This window comes from Bos grunniens, chromosome 14 (genome assembly GCF_055505025.1).
Source record: "Bos grunniens cultivar Pamir isolate PY7600 chromosome 14, Bosgru_T2T1.0, whole genome shotgun sequence".
Lineage (NCBI taxonomy): Eukaryota > Metazoa > Chordata > Mammalia > Artiodactyla > Bovidae > Bos > Bos grunniens.
The window spans coordinates 76562722-76581370 of record NC_141178.1 but is presented as its reverse complement, the minus strand read 5'-3'; the positions used below and the strand labels follow the sequence as shown (position 1 = coordinate 76581370).

The following is an 18649-nucleotide window of genomic DNA, read 5'->3' as shown; positions in this document are numbered from 1 at the left end:
AGGTCAAGCAGCCAGGCTTCAGAAGGACCTATAGTGCCCTTGGTGACAGAGGACCTGGAGTCGAGTTCTGGCCCCACCACTTACTACTTGAGGGGCCTGAGATACCTGGCCTTAGTTTCCCTGGAAACATGAACAAGTCCTGCTTCATGAGAAGGAAATGAGGACCAGGGGAGAAAAAGGATGCAAAAGGGCTTTTTCAACGATACTTGAAATTAAGAAGTAGTACAGCAGAAACTAGGGCTTCCCAGGTGGCTCAGTGGTAAAAAATCTGCCTGCCAATGCAGGAGACCCAGGGGAGGCAGGTTCGATCCCTGGGTCAGGAAGATCCTCTGGAGGAAGGCACGGCCAACCCACTCCAGTATTCTTGCCTGGGGAATCCTCAATCCCTTGGACAGAGGAGCCTAGTGGGCTACACTCCATAGGGTCACAAAGAGTCTGACACAACTGAGCACACACAGCAGAGACTAACACAAGATAGTCAAGCAACTCTGTACGTGTTCAGTCGCACAGTCTTATCTGACTCTTTGCAGCCCCATGGACTGCAGCCTGCCAGGCTCCTCTGCCCATGGAATTTTCCAGACAGAAGCAACTCTACCCTAATAAAAAAAAGAAATAAAAGTAGTATGTCTCAGGGTCTCATTGGCAGACAGACACTCTACCAGTCACTTTAACGGGGAGATGCTGGTATAAAGAATCATCAGCCAAGTATGAGAGAACTGAAAAAAAAAAAAGGGAGGGGTGGGGGGTGGAAGACACTGAGACATCACAGAGTCACAGGCTGCAGAAGCAGCCCACCCAGAGCTGGGACATGGAAGTGGAGGCCAGGGTTACTAACCCTTTGAAGCTTCTCGGAGGGTGAGGAGGGGCCCCATGGGGCTGGAACACGAGCGTCTAAGGAAAGGGCTGCAGCTGGCTGGTGGGGGCCTTTCTTTGTTGAGGGTACGCTCAGGCTGCCCCTGGGGTGTGGAAACTGACACCTGAACCCATGTAACTCCTGGGGTCAACTGTCGTGACAGCTTTGAGGTGGAACAGATCAAGGATACCGTCTTCCTGTATCTTCACCAATGCCCTCTGGTACCTGCTGCTGAAGAACTTAATCTGGAGCTCCCAGGAAGGGGCAGGAGGGGATAGAAATGTGCTTTCAGGGTCCCAGTCCCAGCATCCCAGAGCAGAGAACAAAAGGCTGGGCTTAGGGCCGAGGGCCAGTGTATTAATGCTCAGTGCTAGAAGGTGGAGAAAAGGCATTAAACCCATTGTCAGGGGCAGCCCCTATCGGATGGGAGTGGAGCCCCGTCCCTCTCTGCACCAGGATTCCACCTGTAAAACTGGACCTTTAGACTCAGGCTCTGGAGGCTTCATCCCTGACTCTGGGGTTTCTGAGTGTGGGATGTTGTAAAGACTCCAGCAGCCTCCTCTTACAGAGAGGGCCCTTCCTTGGTTTCTTCTCCTTTGAGAGAAAGAGAAAGGCAGACGGACTGGGTTTCCTGGAGGTGGAAGGTGGGGGTATCTCTCCGAGAAAGAGAAACTTGAGCTCAGATCTGAATTACAAGCCAGGCTCACAAACGTCCTCGAAGGGGATTCCAGACCGAGGCTGGTGTCAAATGTGCGAGGCAGGTGTGCGCTCGGCGAGCTGGAGGCTGAGGCAGGAGGTCAGGGGGCTGGATGGTGGTCAGCCGGACACAGGGACGGAGGCTGAGGCAGGAGGTCGGGGGGCTGGATGGTGGTCAGCCGGACACAGGGACAGAGGCTGAGGCAGGAGGTCGGGGGGCTGGATGGTGGTCAGCCGGACACAGGGACGGAGGCTGTGAGGGCCAGTCCCGCAGTGGGCTCAGGGGTGCAGCCGTGACGTCTTCAGATGCCAGCCCCTGGCAGTGCCTGGCAGGTACCCACAGGACTGAGGGTAGGCAGTCAACTGAAATCATCCATGAGAAGGACTGAGTGCAGGCCCCGGTGCGATGACTATTCAGTAAAAGTACGACTGACCGAGAATAGGCAAAAATAAGAAAGGTTAGTATGGCAGGCAGAAACCTACACCATATTGTAAAGTATTTGTCCTCCAATTAAAATTAAAGTAAAACTTAGGAAAAAAAAAAAAAAGAAACAGGAAAGATTAGATAAGAAGTCCACTGATTGGGAGTTCCTTGGTGGTCCAGTGGTTACGACTTCACACTGGACACCATACTTCCAATGCAAGTAATGGAAAACCATGCAGTGCAGCCAAGAAAGTTAAAAAAAAACAGCAACCACTGATCTTATCTGCAAAGTTCAGGAGATGGCCCAGACTGAGGGTGAGGTGGGAAAGGCAGACCCTTGAGGGTGGATAAAGACCCTCGTCTTCCTCTTGGTACCTATAGACACCCATCCCTCCGTGTCCTCCTATCTGCCTGCTTTCCTTTCCAGATCTCTCTTCCTGCCGGACTGTGACCTCCTGGTGGACAGGGACTGTCTCATTCACCCCATGGAGGGAAAGAAGACCTGTCACAGTGCAAGGGAGTCACTCCTTGTTGGCAGAGAGTAGAAAGCAAACGGGTGGTTGTTACGGGGGAATCCTGCAGAGCCAGCTCCACCAGACCTGCTCTCCTGTCTCAAGACTGGAGTGTTTTTCTTTTCCCTCTTGGCTTCTCCTCAAAGGGACCCTGAGGACACGTGTCCAGTGTGGAGCCTTGAGATGGATGTGGCTCTGTTCTCAGCCAGGACCTCCCCTCCTCCTTCCCCCCAGTCCCTTCATTGCTTCCCCCCTCCCTTCACTACATCATTTATTTACACGTCTCTCCTCCTAGATTTTAGACTCTGTTAAGAGCTATTAAGATAATGTCATCCACCCTTGTAACCGTGCAATAAAAATGAAACAGAAATCAGCCCAAGAAAAGAATGGGTGTTGGTTCATAACTCAGTGTAAGGAAACACAAATTGCTAAGGCTTTCAACAGAATGAAGGGCAGCCGTGGGAGACAGTAAGCCCCGCCCCCCACAACCTCCCACCTTCATCCCCTCCCCCACCCCACCCCACCCCGGGGAAGTTTGCAAACAAGAGCTGCAACCACCTGTTGGAAAAGTTGCAGCGTTTCCTGCAATGACAGCCGGATGTGACCTTGGTAGGCACTGCATGGCTTCCTGGGCTCCTCCACGGAAAATGATCTGGGCCCCAAGGTGTCTAAGCCCTGCTCTGAAACCCCAGTCCCTCAAGTCCGCACGGAGACAGAGAGAAGTTGGCCAGCAGCCGTTCCAACTCAGAGGGTCCCCATGGACCCTGAATGTTGCCCTCCTCCAGCCTGGCTGACCCACTGTCTGGAGGCACTCCGAAGGCCAGCTCCACAGAAATGCCAGTGCCAGGCTTGCAGTTCTTAATTGGATACTTGGCAGAGAATGAGGACAATTCATCAGGTCCACTGCCCAAGGCTGCATGTACGCAGGCAAGGGAGAAAGAGTCCCCGGCCAGAGCACAGGATGCCAATTTCCACTTGGCAAAGGGGAGGGTGTTTCAGCGAGGATTACAGGGCAGTTCTAACCAGCTGTCACAAGGGCCAAGTGTTGTTCTAACCAGCTGCCCCCGTGTGAACCCAACTCTCCAGTCAAGCCAGTGTGCCCTATCCACCGAACGCACAGTGACCTGGCCCCTGCCTCACCCCTGCACACACTGTGTTCTCCCCCGAGGTGGCTCCCCACCCCCCCAGACCCAGCTGAAGCCCATCTCCTTTCTGAACCCTGCCCAGACCCCCAAACAACAGGGCCCTCAGCACCTCTAGACTCCCCATCTGGGTAGTGGAATAATAACGACCACAGCTGGCATACCTTAAGCTCCTATTGTGTCCCAGGAGGTTGCCAAGTAATTCCCAAAACAGGCCTGCAAGGAAGGAAGTTGTCTTAAAGATGAAAACACTGAGACTTCACACTGCTAGCTAAGCTAGTGGACAACAAGCCGGGCTTGTCTGCCTCCAAGTCTCACATGCTTTCCACGCAGGAATCAAATGTAACTACCTTTCTCATGGGCTCCCCTTGCCCTTCAGACTGAGCCTACACTCCTTGAGATCAGAGCCATAATCCCACATTTCCCCAAAGTTCGTACCTCGGGTTATGAGTGAAAGTCTTTCTAATACATTTTTCCCCTGTGTCTGATCCGTTTCACGTGGGCTTTCTGTCACTCATCACCAAAGACAGCAGTCCAGAAATGTCCTTCTCACTGAGCAATTATAGATCTTTGAAGGAGAATGAGGACTCAGAAGGTCACCTGCAGCAGGTAATAAGGCCACATCCTGGGCATCCTCATACAGTGAAGAGCTGTGACTAAGCTTGTGGATGAACTGCTAGTCCACATTTCCTCAAATTTGAATAATCTCAGGAGACAAACAAAATCTTCCCAAACTCTTCTTTTTTAAACAATATATTCTCTTAAAAAGTCTTTATTGAACTTGTTACAATGTATTTTGGATTTTGGGCCCCACGTCATGTGGGATCTTAGTTCCCCAACCAGGGATTAAACACACACTCCCTGCATTGGAAGGTGAAGGCTTAAACGCTGGACCGCCAGGGAAGTCCCTTCCCAAACTCTTGAAGGTGTCAAGATGCATATTTAAAATCATGTCCCATAAGAACTCCTAGGACAGAAAATGAGTGAAAAGCTGTTTCAGTGTTGTCCTGGCTGGGAGCCGGCAACTGACCGGAGAAGGTGGTCCTTCTCGCTCCCCTCTCCCCGCCCTGGGTCAGCCCCAGCCCAGTGCTCACCCTACTCCAAGGCTGCTCAGGGTCTTGGAGTGTTACCTATGAGATGCACATAAGCTACCTCACTCTGGCAGGTAATAGAGAAGCAGCAATGTCAGCCGTGCTGCTCAGGGCTGCCTGGTGGCCGCCTGCAGCCTCTCTGCCACAGAGGAGAGAGCCCATCAGCTTTGGCCGGCTGCCCTGGCCACCCAGTAAAGTCAGGCCCAGACTTGTTAGCCCTTTGCAGTTTCTCACAGAAGCCATTTTTTTGTGTGTGAAATCTATCCACTTTTTTTTTTTTTTTTTAAATATTGGCCATTTACTTCTTCTTGTTTAGTTGCTAAGTTGTGTCCGACTCTTTGCAACCCCATGGACTATAGCCCACCAGGCTCCTCTGCCCATGGGGATTTCCCAGGCAAGTATACTGGAGTGGGTTGCCATTGCCTTCTCCAGGGACTCTTCCCAACCCAGGGATGGAACAAACTGCTTTTAAAAATTGACCTGAATCAATTAACCCCATTGCAGCCTGGATCCTACCTACCGATGGCCACTTGCTGACCCAACCACTGAAGCAAGGGCTGAGTCCAGAGAGGTGAGGCAATCTGCCAAGGGCACACAGCCTGTTGGTGGCAGAGATGGCACAAAGACCAGACCTCCCGACAGCCAGGCTCCAGTCCAGCCTCCTCCCTGCTCTGCAGGTCTCAGTGGGCGGGAATCCCTGCCAGGATTGCTCTGATGGGACACACCTGCAAGGTCATGGGAGCCCACACCTTTGCCAAGGTCCCTACGAGTCACTGCCACATTCACCTCCCTAATCCACAACTCTTCAAGGATGCCCAGTTATTTCTGAGACTCACGTCCACTCTTCTGGGCTGAGCATAATATTCTTTCTCTTTCCTTGCTTCCTCCAAGGTCATCCTGGGAGCTTTAGAATTTGACTCATTCATACACATGCATGCCCTGAGTACCCACTGTGCAGGGCACAGTGTCTAGCTGTGGGAACACAGAGTCAGGTGAAATTCAGGGTTGGCTTTGAGGACCTTCGAGGGTCAATCTTATGAATCTGCTTGGCTGGGCCAATCTTATGAATCCGCTTGGCTGGCCATAGTGCCCAGATGTTTTGCTGTGAAGGTATTTGTTAGGTGTGCTTGCCATTCAAATTAGCAGACTTTGAACAAAGTCGATGACCCTCTGTAATGTGGGTGGGCTTCATCCAATCAGTTGAAGACAGAGAAAAGACTGAGGTTCCTGGAAGAAGAGAAAATTCTGCCTCCAGATGCGTTTGCACTCAAGCCACAGTATCGACTCTTTCTTGGGTCTCCAGCCTGCCTGCTTGTCCTGCAAGCTTCGGTCTTGTCAGCCTCCACAATCACATGAGCCAATTCATTAAAATAACTCTCTGCCTCCAGAGAGATAGACAGGTAGGCAGGTAGGTAAGTAGATAGATAAAGCCAGAAAAATAAATAGGCAGAAAAATAGAATGGATAGATAGACAGCTAGATAGAAATAGATAGATGAATGGATGAATATATACACACAGAGACACACACACACACCTTATTAGTTGTTCCTCTAGAGAACCATGACTAAGATAGGAACTCAGGAACTCAAACTCTAGTGGCAAGTATACTATATTACTTCCTTTCATTATACTAAATTCACACTTGAGGTGAAGGCATAAGGAAATGAGGGAAAGGGCAATTTCCCCCCAAGACTTTGAGCAAGAATCTGTGTATCTGTGCTATGTGCATTAAAATAGAGAAAATGATAAATAAATCATAAATCAGAGAAAAATGTCAAAGAATTTTGGAACTCCTCCCCAGAACTTAAGGACCACTAAGTTTCCAGTCTGATCTTCTGAAATTCAGTGGGATATAAAGCATCTCTGTGGTCTGTTTTTGTTCTATTAACCAGGGACCTAGAAGGTTTCCAATGCTGATTCCAAATAAACCACTGAGGAATAATAGAAAGTGTCTTAAATCCAGAATCTGACGTTTGTGGATCCAACCCCCATCTCTGTTGTTTATTATCTCCATGATCTAGGACATGTCACTTAAACCCCCTGAGCCTCAGTTTCCTCATCTATTAAGTGGAAATAACACCATCCCACAGAGTCGCTGTGAGTCTTAAAGGAGGAGGCAAACATGACTGAGCGGTGCAGGGCCTCACTCACAGAGACTGCTCAGAAAACGTCCATTTATTAATAATTCACACAGTTAAACTCAAAGCCCAAGAAACCACCATCCTCAGCTTGCAGGCCTTCAGTGTAAGTCAACCAAGGTCAAGTTGCTTTCCTTTCAGTCATGGACACACTTGCCCGCTGACTGGGTTTGAACCCAAACCATAAGGAACAGCGTACATGATGCGCCTGCTCCTTTGAATCCAAACTCCCGAGATGGGACACATACTTTTGTCATGTGGAGGCAGCTTCGCTTTTCTCAGCTGCCAATCAGGGATAATCATACCTCTCTCAAAAAACTGTCACAATGCCAGGACGTGAGCACTTTACAAATGCCTGTCTCTCATTCCTCAAACCCAGCAGAAGAGTGGAAACCTGGAGCCTTGGGTTTGAGAATCCAGCCTTGCAGTTCTATCTGATGGCATCCTGGTCATAAGGCTTTGGTTGACTCCAGTATCAAGTAGGATTGATAAAATGTGGTATCTCATAGTTTACCAGGATTTAATGAGATAAGTTATACAAGGCTTGAGCTTCCTGTCTAGTAGGAACCGGAAGAAAATCCTATTATTATTATTATCCTAATTTGTTTTGCCCATGCCAGACAGCATGGGATCTTGGTTCCCTGACCAGGGATAGAACCCACATCCCTGCATTGGAAATGCAAAGTCCTAACCACTGGCCGGCCAGGGAAGTCCCAATTATTACCCTAACTTTTGCAGGGAAAGGTTCTCACTGCTGATACCAAGTTCTTGCTGTAAATTTTCCCTTTACCTAACCTCTTTTGTTTTGGGGTTTTCTTGTTCTGTTTTCGTTTGTTTGCTCTTAAGTATCTGTTTTCTTTGGCTGCTCTGGGCCTCTGTCACGGCACGAGGGATCTCTGATCTCAGTTGTAGCATGCAGGACCTTTTATTTGCAGCATCTGAACTCTTAGTTGCCAAATGTGGGATCTAGTCCCCTGACCAGGAATCGAACCTGGGCCCCCTGCACTGGGAAAGCAGAATCCCAGCCACTGGACCACCGGGGAAGTCCCTGCCTAGACTCTTTCGAATGGGCATTCTATCACCTGCCAGCCGAGGAGCCAGGCAAACGCGTTTTGGGAAGGTACTCTCACTTTCCATGTTGGATCACTGAGCTGGGCGGGCAATGACTTCTTATCCCCCTTTCCAGATGGGCCATCTGAGGTCTGAAAGATGAAGCCACTTGCCCAGTGGGCCGTGGTCGGGGAGCAGTGAAAGAGTTTTATTCACCCCCGATGTTTCCGCCTCATCCTGCTGACTGCATGGGGGTCAGAAGGCTGATAGAGCAGCCGAGAAATCTGGCAAGAACTTCTCAGTCAGGGGGTCACAGAGCAGGAGAAAGCATGGAATTTTGCCCCTAATTACGTCCTGTTTAACTTGGCTTTCCCGGTAGCCGACAAAGCCAGACTGTCAGCTGAGGTCTTGTCCTTGGGTAGCCATCAGGAGCACTGGCTTCTAATTTGGGCTGATCACTCTGGACAAGTTGTCCAGCCTTCCTATTCTCATCTTCCCATTTATAAGTCTGGGATAATAATAGCTTCTTCTCTTTGGGGGAACGTTTCAATGGCTTTTTTTTTTTTTTTTTTCCTGAACAGGGTTACATCATTTGTTCTCCTTAATTTGCTTTGTTTGGGTAGGCAGGAAATTATTTTCAGCCAGCAGCCAGTAATTACTAATCACACTGACAATTTGTTAAAAAAAAAAAAAATGAACCACCAAATATGTTTCAAGACTAGATCTCTATTTGCTAATGAAATAGTCCCCTGGGAGTGGGTTTTAGATGATGTTCAGCCACCACTTGGCTGTGATTCCAGGCTGGACCGGACTAGAAAGAGCACTGGACTGGGTGTTAGGGAGCCCCAGCTGAGGCTGGAGACCCTGGTGAAGTTACTCTTCCTGTCTGAATCCCTGATTGATTCTTCAACCATAAAAGGAGGGCATAGGACTAAAAGATCCTTAGGGTCCTCTTCCACAAAACTGCTCTGATTCCACCAACAATAATCATGTAATAAAAGTAGCTCTCAGTCACCCTGGTCCCTCCCAACCTGCTACCACTCTCTTGACAGCTACCAGCATTAATCTAATCATGCCATTTCCTGTTCAAAATTGCTCTGATAGCAGAGGCACGGACATGAAGATCATGGCATGTCTATGCAAATGTATCATAAGCAGTCACTGAAATTAAAACATAAAGAGGAGCTTGTGGGACTTCCCTGGTGGTCCAGTGGTTAAGAACCACTTCTCTTTCCAGTGCAGTGTGTACAGCTTTGATCCCTGGTCAGGGAACTAAGATCCCACATGCCTCTGGGCCAAAAAAAAAAAAAAAAAACCAGAACATAAAAAAGAAGCAATATTGTAACAAATTCAATAAAGATTTTTAAAAAATGGTCCACATCAAAAAAAAAAATCTTAAAAAAAAAAAGAGCTTTCAGTAAAATGGAGACACGAAGAGCTTAATTTAGGTGAGAAAGGCAGAATGCAAAATTATGCAATAATATCTCAGTAATGAAAAATGCATAAGACAAAGATTAGAAGGAAGTATCACAAGACGTGAACAGTGGCTAACTGACTCAGCCTACTAGGTGCCAGAGCTGGGACTCGAACCCACATCTCTGAGTGGGGATCACGTGCAAAGTTGTTAGAGAAATGGCATAAACAGTAAATATCCAGTACTTCGAAGACTTCAAAGACAAGAGTGCTGGAACTGTGTCACGGACCGAGAGACCTTATTTAGAGAAGTCATCACTGTTTTCTACCATGGACATCACCATGGATTATAATCAAAGCTAGTTAATGCGTTTCCCCACCAGATCATTCACTTTATTCCTTTCCTTCAGCAAAATTTCTGCACACATTAAGAAGCCATATTTTGTTCACTCTTGAGACCATCCTCTAAATATCTGTAGAAGCTGAGCAACAATTCTTTTGGCAACTTAAGCAGTGGATCTTTATTAGTTTCATTAGATCATTATTGTGTGTGTTAGTCGCCCAGTCGGTCTGACTCTTTCTGAAACCATGGACTGTAACTCGACAGGCTTCTCCATCCATGGGATTCTCCAGGCAAGAATTCTGGCCACGACTACTGTACACAAAAACGTCTGATGTCTCATCTTACGTATTTTCGCTGTTTGAGAGATTTGCCCCATCGAAACAGACAAAAACTACCCTGTCTCTAAGATGAGGTACAAGATAGAAGGCCACTGTCACTAGAAAAACAATTTCACCTAAATGATCAAGAAGGGAATAGTCATTCAAGTTAAGCAGTATTCGATGGGGCAAATCTCAAAACAGCGAAAATATGTGAGACGAGACATCAGACATTTTTGTGTACAGTACTAATGGCAACCCACTGCCGTTTTCTTGCCTGCAGAATCCAATGGACAGAGGAGTCCATGGGGTCTCAAAAGACTTAGCAACTAAACAACAAAAACTACACGATCCATGGTTGGTTGAATCCATGGATGCAGGACCATGGACACGGAGGGCTGACATGGGACTTGAGCATCCTAAGATTTGGTACATATGGGGGCTCCTGGAACCACATCCCCGTGGATACTGATGGGGATGACTGGAGATACAGACAGAGGCAGAGATAGAGAAAAATGGAATATGATTCAGCCACAGGAAAGAAGGAAGTCCTGCCTTTACAACATAGATGAAGTAGAGGGCATTATGCTAAGTCAGGCAGAGAAAGACAAAGTTGTACGATATCACTTTTCTGTGGATTCTATAAAAACTGTACTCACAGAAACAGAAAGTGGAGTTGTGATTACCAGGCACTAGGGATCCGGGGCGGAGGTGGATGTTGGTCAAAGTGGTCCAAACTTGTAGTTATAAGATGAATAAGTTCTGGGGAACTAATGTACAGTAATGTACAGTATGGTGCGTACAGTTAATAATACTATAGTATACACCTGAAAGTTGCTCAGAGAGCGATCTTAAATGTTCTCATTACAAAAAGGAAACAGTAATTACTTGCTGTGATGGAGGTGCTAACTAACGCTAGGGGAATAATTATTTTCAACATATAAGAGTGTCAAATCAACACACCGAGGACTTTAAACTTACACAATCTTATATGTCAATTACATTTCAATAAAGGTAAAAAATTTTTAAGAATTTAAAAATTCTCTTGAAAGAATATAATAAATGGATAAGTTTACCCCCTGTGCTTTTCTAGACACCTACTAACTTTGACTAGGCTCATTTTTCCATCACCCTTTGGAAATGGTCCCACCCTGCCTCCACTCCATTCTTCTCCCATTACAGGGACTGTGGTGTGTTATGACTTCAACTCAAGAAGCATGTATGAATCCACTCCGTCTTAGGCAGCAAAAGCTTCCATAATAAAATACCGTAGACTGAGTGGTAACAACAACAGCCATTCGTCTTCTCCCAGTTCTGAAGACTCAGGAGTCCGGGTTTCTGATGAGAGCTGTTTTCCTGGCTTTTAGAGTCACTTTCCTGGCAATGGCACCCCACTCCAGTACTCTTGCCTGGAAAACCCCATGGATGGAGGGCCTGGTGGGCTGTAGTCCATGGGGTTGCTAAGAGTCGGACACAACTGAGCGACTTCACTTTTCACAGAATCACTTTCCTGCAGTGACTTCACGTGAAGACAAAAAGAGAGAAGGGGTGGAGTGGGGGCTGGGAAGGTGGAGTCAGTGTCCCGGGGACTCTTCTTAAAAGGATATTAATCCTATTGGGTCAGGGACCCATCCTTATGACCTCAAGTAACCTTTTCTACTTCCTTACAGTCCCCATGTTCAAATACAGCCACACTGGATGTTAGGGCTTCTATGAATTTAAGAAGAGATACAAACATTCAGTGTACAACAAGCTCCACATGAATGTCTGAGGATGGAAACGATGAAAAACAATATCAAAAAGAAAAAAACAAAACAATTGAAAAATGGGAGACTTCCCTGGTGGTCCAGTGGCTAAGACTCTGAGCTCCCAACGCAGGGGGCCTGGGTTCAATCACTGATTAAGGAACTAGATCTCACATGCCACAACGAAAGATTCTACATGCCACTGCTTAAAAAAAAAAAAAAAACCCATATGACACAGGGCTGCCCAGGTGGTGCTGGTGGTAAAGAACCCACCTGCCAATGCAGGAGACATAAGAGATGCAGGTTCAATCGCTGGAGGAGGGCACAGCAACCCACTTTGGTCTCTTGCCTGGAGAATCTCATGGACAGAGGAGCCTGGCGGGCTGCAGTCGATAGGGTTGCAGAGTCAGACATGACTGGACCAACTTAGCATGCACCCATGTATGCCACAACTGAGACCCAGAGAAACCTAATAAATAAATAAATTTTAAAAAGAAAGAAAGAAAGGAAAACAAGCCAACAAGTAAATAAGATAATCTCAGGAAGTGAGAACGCTATGTGAAAATACAGCAATATAACATGCTAAAGGGAGCCTGGGAGAAGGATTCCATATGTACGCGTTAACATACGATATTTGACACCTCTGATGGGTGTCTATGGACATCCGCTGAGCAAGCTATGTCTGAGCTGAGACTTGAGGGGCAAGGGGCCAACCTTGAAGAACATGAAGATCTGGGGAAAGAACATTCTAGGGAGAGGAAACAGCAAGGGCAAAGGCCCTGAGGGGGAATGAGCTTGGCTTATTTAAGGGAAGGACCATACGCCAGCATCACTGAGCAGAGAGAGCGCAGAGAACAGTGGCGCAACACGAGGTTGGAGGCCCGTGTTTCCTCTGTTCCGTCTCTTACATTTTGGTGCTCAGTTTCTCCACCTGTACAATGGAGTTGGTGATCATTGACAGCTTTTACCTCCTAGGATCTCTGCAAGAAGTCTGTGCCAAAGTCAGGTATTAACATTCTCCACTTGATGGGTGAGGGAACTGAGATTTGAAAAATGACTTTTTCCGAAATCACACACTTTGATTCAACAGAATCAGGACTCAAATTCAGCTCTCCTGATTGCTATCACAAGGCCCTCCCCACTGTGTTATAACCTCCTCCATCTCACATGCGCATCTCAATAACAGTCACCACAAATCCTGAGGTGGGTCTTCATAACCTCCAGTTCTTTTCAGAGACGTTTAGCCCCAGTGTTGTAAGAATAGATAAATCGAATTCTTCAGCCTGGAGCACGGAGCCACCCATGGGTTCATGAGTCTTATTTTCAATATACTTTTGCTATTTACATGTTTATCTCTCCCACTAAAGTGTGAGAGGTCAACATACTGGAATGATCCATGTGGTAGAACTTGGGTAGGCAGAGAAGTTGGGGATGGAAGATATGGTGAGGGGCACAGTGTCCAGGATACACAACCAAAGTCACTCAGCTTTTAAATTGTGAGACCAGGGCTTCAGCCGATATCTATCCAAATGGAAGCTCTTCTATTTACAATAGCTAGGACCTGGAAGCAACCTAGATGTCTACTGGCGGATAAATGGATAAGAAAGTTGTGGTACATATACACAATGGAATATTACTCAGCTATGAAAAGGAACACATTTGAGTCAGTTTTAATGAGGTAGATGAACCTAGAGCCTATTATACAGAGTGAAGTCAGAAAGAGAAAGACAAATATTATATATTAACACATAAGGTCTGATGCTGTAAAGAGCAATATTGCATAGGAACCTGGAATTTCAGGTCCATGAATCAAGGCAAAATGGAAGTGGTCAACAGGAGATGGCAAGAGTGAACGTCAACATTCTAGGAATCAGCAAACAAAAATGGACTGGAATGGGTGAATTAACTCAGATGACCATTATATCTACTACTGTGGGCAGGAATCGCTTAGAAGAAATGGAGTGGCCATGATGGTCAACAAAAGAGTCCCAAATGCAGTACTTGGATGCAATCTCAAAAACAACAGAATGATCTCTTTTCATTTCCAAGGCAAACCATTCAATATCATGGTAATCCAAGCCTATGCCCCCACCAGTAATGCTGAAGAAGCTGAAGTTGAATGGTTCTATGAAGACCTACAAGACCTTTTAGAACTAACACCCAAAAAAGATGTCCTTTTCATTATAGGGGACTGGAATGCAAAAGTAGGAAGTCAAGAAACACCTGGAGTAACAGGCAAATTTGGCCTTGGAATATGGAATGAAGCAGGGCAAAGATTAATAGAGTTTTGCCAAGAGAATGAACTGGTCATAGCAAACACCCTCTTCCAACAACACAAGAGAAGACTCTACACATGGATATCACCAGATGGTCAACACCAAAATCAGATTGATTATATTCTTTGCAGCCAAAGATGGAGAAGCTGTATATAGTCAGCAAAAACAAGACTGGGAGCTGACTGTGGCTCAGACCATGAACTCCTTATTGCCAAATTTACACTTAAATTGAAGAAAGTAGGGAAAACCACTAGACTATTCAGGTATGACCTAAATCAAATCCCTTATGATTATACAGTGGAAGTGAGAAATAGATTTAAGGGACTAGATCTTATAGACAGAGTGCCTGATGAACTATGGACAGAGGTTCGTGACATTGTACAGGAGACAGGGATCAAGACCATCCCCATGGAAAAGAAATGAAAAAAAGCAAAATGGCTGTCTGAGGAGGCCTTACAAATAGCTGTGAAAAGAAGAGAAGCGAAAAGCAAAGGAGAAAGGGAAAGATATACCCATCTGAATGCAGAGTTCCAAAGAATAGAAAGGAGAGATAAGAAAGCCTTTCTCAGCGATCAATGCAAAGAAATAGAGGAAGACAATAGAATAGATCTCTTCAAGAAAATTAGAGATACCAAGGAAACATTTCATGCAAAGATGGGCTCGATAAAGGACAGAAATGGTATGGACCTAACAGAAGCAGAAGATATTAAGAAGAGGTGGCAAGAATACACAGAAGAACTATACAAAAAAGATCTTCATGACCCAGATAATCATGATGGTGTGATCACTCACCTAGAGCCAGACATCCTGGAATGTGAAGTCAAGTGGGCCTTAGAAAGCATCACTACGAATAAAGCTAGTGGAGGTGATGGAATTCCAGTTGAGCTATTTCAAATCCTAAAAGATGATGCTGTGAAAGTGCTGCACTCAATATGCCAGCAAATTTGGAAAACTCAGTAGTGGCCACAGGACTGGAAAAGGTCAGTTTTCATTCCAATCCCAAAGAAAGGCAATGCCAAAGAATGCTCAAACTACCACACAATTGCACTCATCTCACATGCTAGTAAAGTAATGCTCAAAATTCTCCAAGCCAGGCTTCAGCAGTACATGAACCGTGAACTTCCAGATGTTCAAGCTGGATTTAGAAAAGGCAGAGGAACCAGAGATCAAATTGCCAACATCAGCAGGATTATCGAAAAAGCAAGAGAGTTCCAGAAAAACATCTATTTCTGCTTTATTGACTATGCCAAAGCCTTTGACTGTGTGGATCACGATAAACTGTGGAACATTCTGAAAGAGATGGGAATACCAGACCATCTGACCTGCCTCTTGAGAAACCTGTATGCAGGTCAGGAAGCAACAGTTAGAACTGGACATGGAACAACAGACTGGTTCCAAATAGGAAAAGGAGTCCGTCAAGGCCGTATATTGTCACCCTGCTTATTTAACTTATATGCAGAGTACATCATGAGAAACGCTGGGCTGAAAGAAACACAAGCTGGAATCAAGATTGCCAGGAGAAATATCAATAACCTTAGAAATACAGATGATACCACCCTTATGGCAGAAAGTGAAGAAGAACTAAAGAGCCTCTTGATAAAAGTGAAAGAGGAGAGTGAACAAGTTAGCTTAAAGCTCAACATTCAGAAAACTAAGATCATGGCATCTGGTCCCATCACTTCATGGCAGATAGATGGGGAAACAGTGAAAACAGTGTCAGACTTTACTTTGTTGGGCTCCAAAATCACTGCAGATGGTGACTGCAGCCATGAAATTAAAAGACGCTTACTCCTTGGAAGGAAAGTTATGACCAACCTAGACAGCATATTGAAAAGCAGAGATATTACTTTGCCAACAAAGGTCTGTCTAGTCAAGGCTATGGTTTTTCCAGTGGTCATGTATGTATGGATGTGAGAGCTGGACTGTGAAGAAAGCTGAGCTCTGAAGAATTGATGGTTTTGAACTGTGGTGTTGGAGAAGACTCTTGAGAGTCCCTTGGACTGCAAGGAGATCCAACCAGTCCATTCTGAAGGAGATCAGCCCTGGGATTTCTTTGGAAGGAATGATGCTAAAGCTGAAACTCCAATACTTTGGCCACCTCCTGCAAAGAGTTGACTCATTGGAAAAGACTCTGATGCTGGGAGGGATTGGGGGCAGGAGGAGAAGGGGATGACAGAGGATGAGATGGCTGGATGGCATCATCGACTCAATGCACATGAGTTTGAGTGAACTCTGGGAGTTGGTGATGGACAGGGAGGCCTGGTGTGCTGCGATTCATGGGGTCACAAAAAGTCGGGGACAACTGAGAGACTGAACTGAACTGAACTGATGTGAAATCTAGAAGGACGGTACTGACAACCTTATTTGCATGGCCGCAAAGGAGACACACATAAAGAACAGACTTTTGGACTCAGTGCGAGAAGGAGAGGGTGGGATGATTTAAGAGAATAGCACTGAAACGCATACATGACTGTATGTAAAGTAGACAACCAGCAGAAGTTTGATGTGTGATGCAAACCCAGAGCCAGTGCTCTATGAATACCCAGAGGGATGTGGTGGGGAGGCAGGTGGGAGGGGGTACAGGATGGAGGGGACACATGTATGCCTTGGCCGATTCATAGTGATGTATGGCAAAAACCACCACAATATTGTAAAGTAATTATCCTCCAACTAAAATAAAGCTTTAAAAAAAATGTGGAAATAAAGTGGGTGCTCTTTATAATAACTGGGACGATGCTGCATGCAAAGGACCAGGCAGAGAGCCTGACATGGTAACAGCTCACTCAACTGCAGCGGCTGTTAGTGTATTGCAGTGTCTTCTTCAAAGGGTCTCTCCCTAGTCGGCAGTCATCCAGCCTAAAGACAGCAAAGCCTCTACCTGGAGATGCTCCGGACTTGAAAGATCGCCTTGTGAGGATTCCAGATGATTCCAAGGGCTGTGAATCCTCCCTCCATAATTCACACAAAAGCCTGACAGTCTCGCTTCATTTCTCAGAACAGAATCTGCTGGGGACTGAAAGATTAATCAGACTTCATTAATTCTGCAAAATAAACCGTGGCATGTTTACCCGCGCACTCAGAGGCATTATCATAAATCACTAAAATTAAAGCTCACCTGTCTTTGGCCTGCACTGGGGCCCTGTGAGCAGAAGGTCACGGCATCAGTGGTTTTTCCCAGTGGCTTCATTTCTTCCTGAGCTTCCGGTGACCAGCGAGACCAGCTGCGCGTTGCTCCAGTTTGATCATTAACAGAATCCTGGCCGCTTGTCCAGCGGTGAAGGGGCTCTAAAGTGTGTGTTTTTGCTTGGAATAAGTAAAGAGACTAAGCTACATTGAGAGGAGATTAGAAGTTTGAGAGGCAGTGACTTGTTTTTTCAAGCCATAGCTTCTTAAGCCCAAAGCCTGAAAAGGTTTCAGAGATCTGGAAAGGATTAGTAGTGTGTCCAAGGTCACACAAACCATTAACAGCAGATCTGGACCCAGAACTCAGGACTCCTGGTTCTCACTTTAGTGCTCGTTCCACACCAGTGCATCTGCCTACGGGCTTGGGGGAGATCAAAATGCATTCCAAAATATTTACTCCCTTGTGGGACAAGTCTGCCGCTTACCTTGGTCTTGGTCACACGACTTTCTTTGGCCTTCAAATAGGAGCTGACCCACTGCAAGCAGGGGTTGGAATGTGCTTGACAGGTTGGTCATAAGACCTTCACAATCTCATGGGCCCAAGCGTTACTGAAAGCTTGGCCTCTCTGTGCACCTGTGCCGAAGCAAATCCCAGAGATAGAGTAGAAAAGGAGAGCTTTAAAGAAGGCTGAGTGCTGAAGAATTGATGCTTTCAAACTGTGGTGCTGGAGAAGACTCTTGAGAGTCCCTTGGACTGCGAGAAGATCAAACAGGTCAATCCTAAAGAAAATCAACCCTGAATATTCATTGGAAGGACTGATGCTGAAGCTGAAGCTCCAGTACTTTGGCCACCTGATATGAAGAGCTGGACTCATTGGAAAAGTTACTGATGCTAGGAAAGATTGAGGGCAGGAGGAAAAGGGGACGACAGAGGGTGAGATGGTTGGATGGTGTCACCAACTCAATGCACATGATTTTGAGCAAACTCTGGGAAATAATGAAGGACAGGGAAACTTGGCATGCTGCAGTCCATGGGGTTGCAAAGAGTTGGACACAATTTAGTGACTGAACAACAATTGTTTTGCAAAGAAAAGGGGGACACAGTGGGCTCCTGCCTTAAAAAAAACTACGTGTCCCAACTCAGGAGGATTCGGTGAGGACTTTTACAGCAGTACTTCAAGGGTGGGATTTTGGACAAATTAGGGTGTGTGCAGGGCCTCAGTCTCCTAATCTACATGAGTTTCTCAGGTCCCTTTAATCTTGCCTTGTGGTTTTTTTGCTCCTCCTCCTCCTTTGATTAGCAGCTGTTTGGAACTCAGGGAAGGACATGGAGGCTGCAGTCTTGCTTACAAGAAACAGCAGACAAAAAAAGCTTTCGTGCCCAGGAGCCTACAGCTAACTCCACGCCCAGTTTAACTAGTGTGATTTGGCTAAATGACCAAGTTCTTCTCAAGAAAGATATAAGTGGAAATGCCATGCACTTCTGGAACACATCCTTAAAAAGAGTGGACTCACCACCTTCATC

At 46.2% G+C, this 18649-nt stretch overlaps 1 long non-coding RNA gene across 1 annotated transcript; it reads right to left on the bottom strand.

Moving 5' to 3' along the window:
* Positions 1–1184: 1184 nt before the first annotated feature.
* Positions 1185–17863, bottom strand: LOC147359705 (uncharacterized). The gene is made up of 4 exons (XR_015140355.1): positions 17117–17863; positions 16880–17014; positions 11999–12194; positions 1185–1978 (listed from the first exon to the last, which is right to left on the bottom strand). It is a non-coding gene; the product is annotated as an uncharacterized LOC147359705 (long non-coding RNA).
* Between the last annotated feature and the right edge of the window lie 786 nt (positions 17864–18649).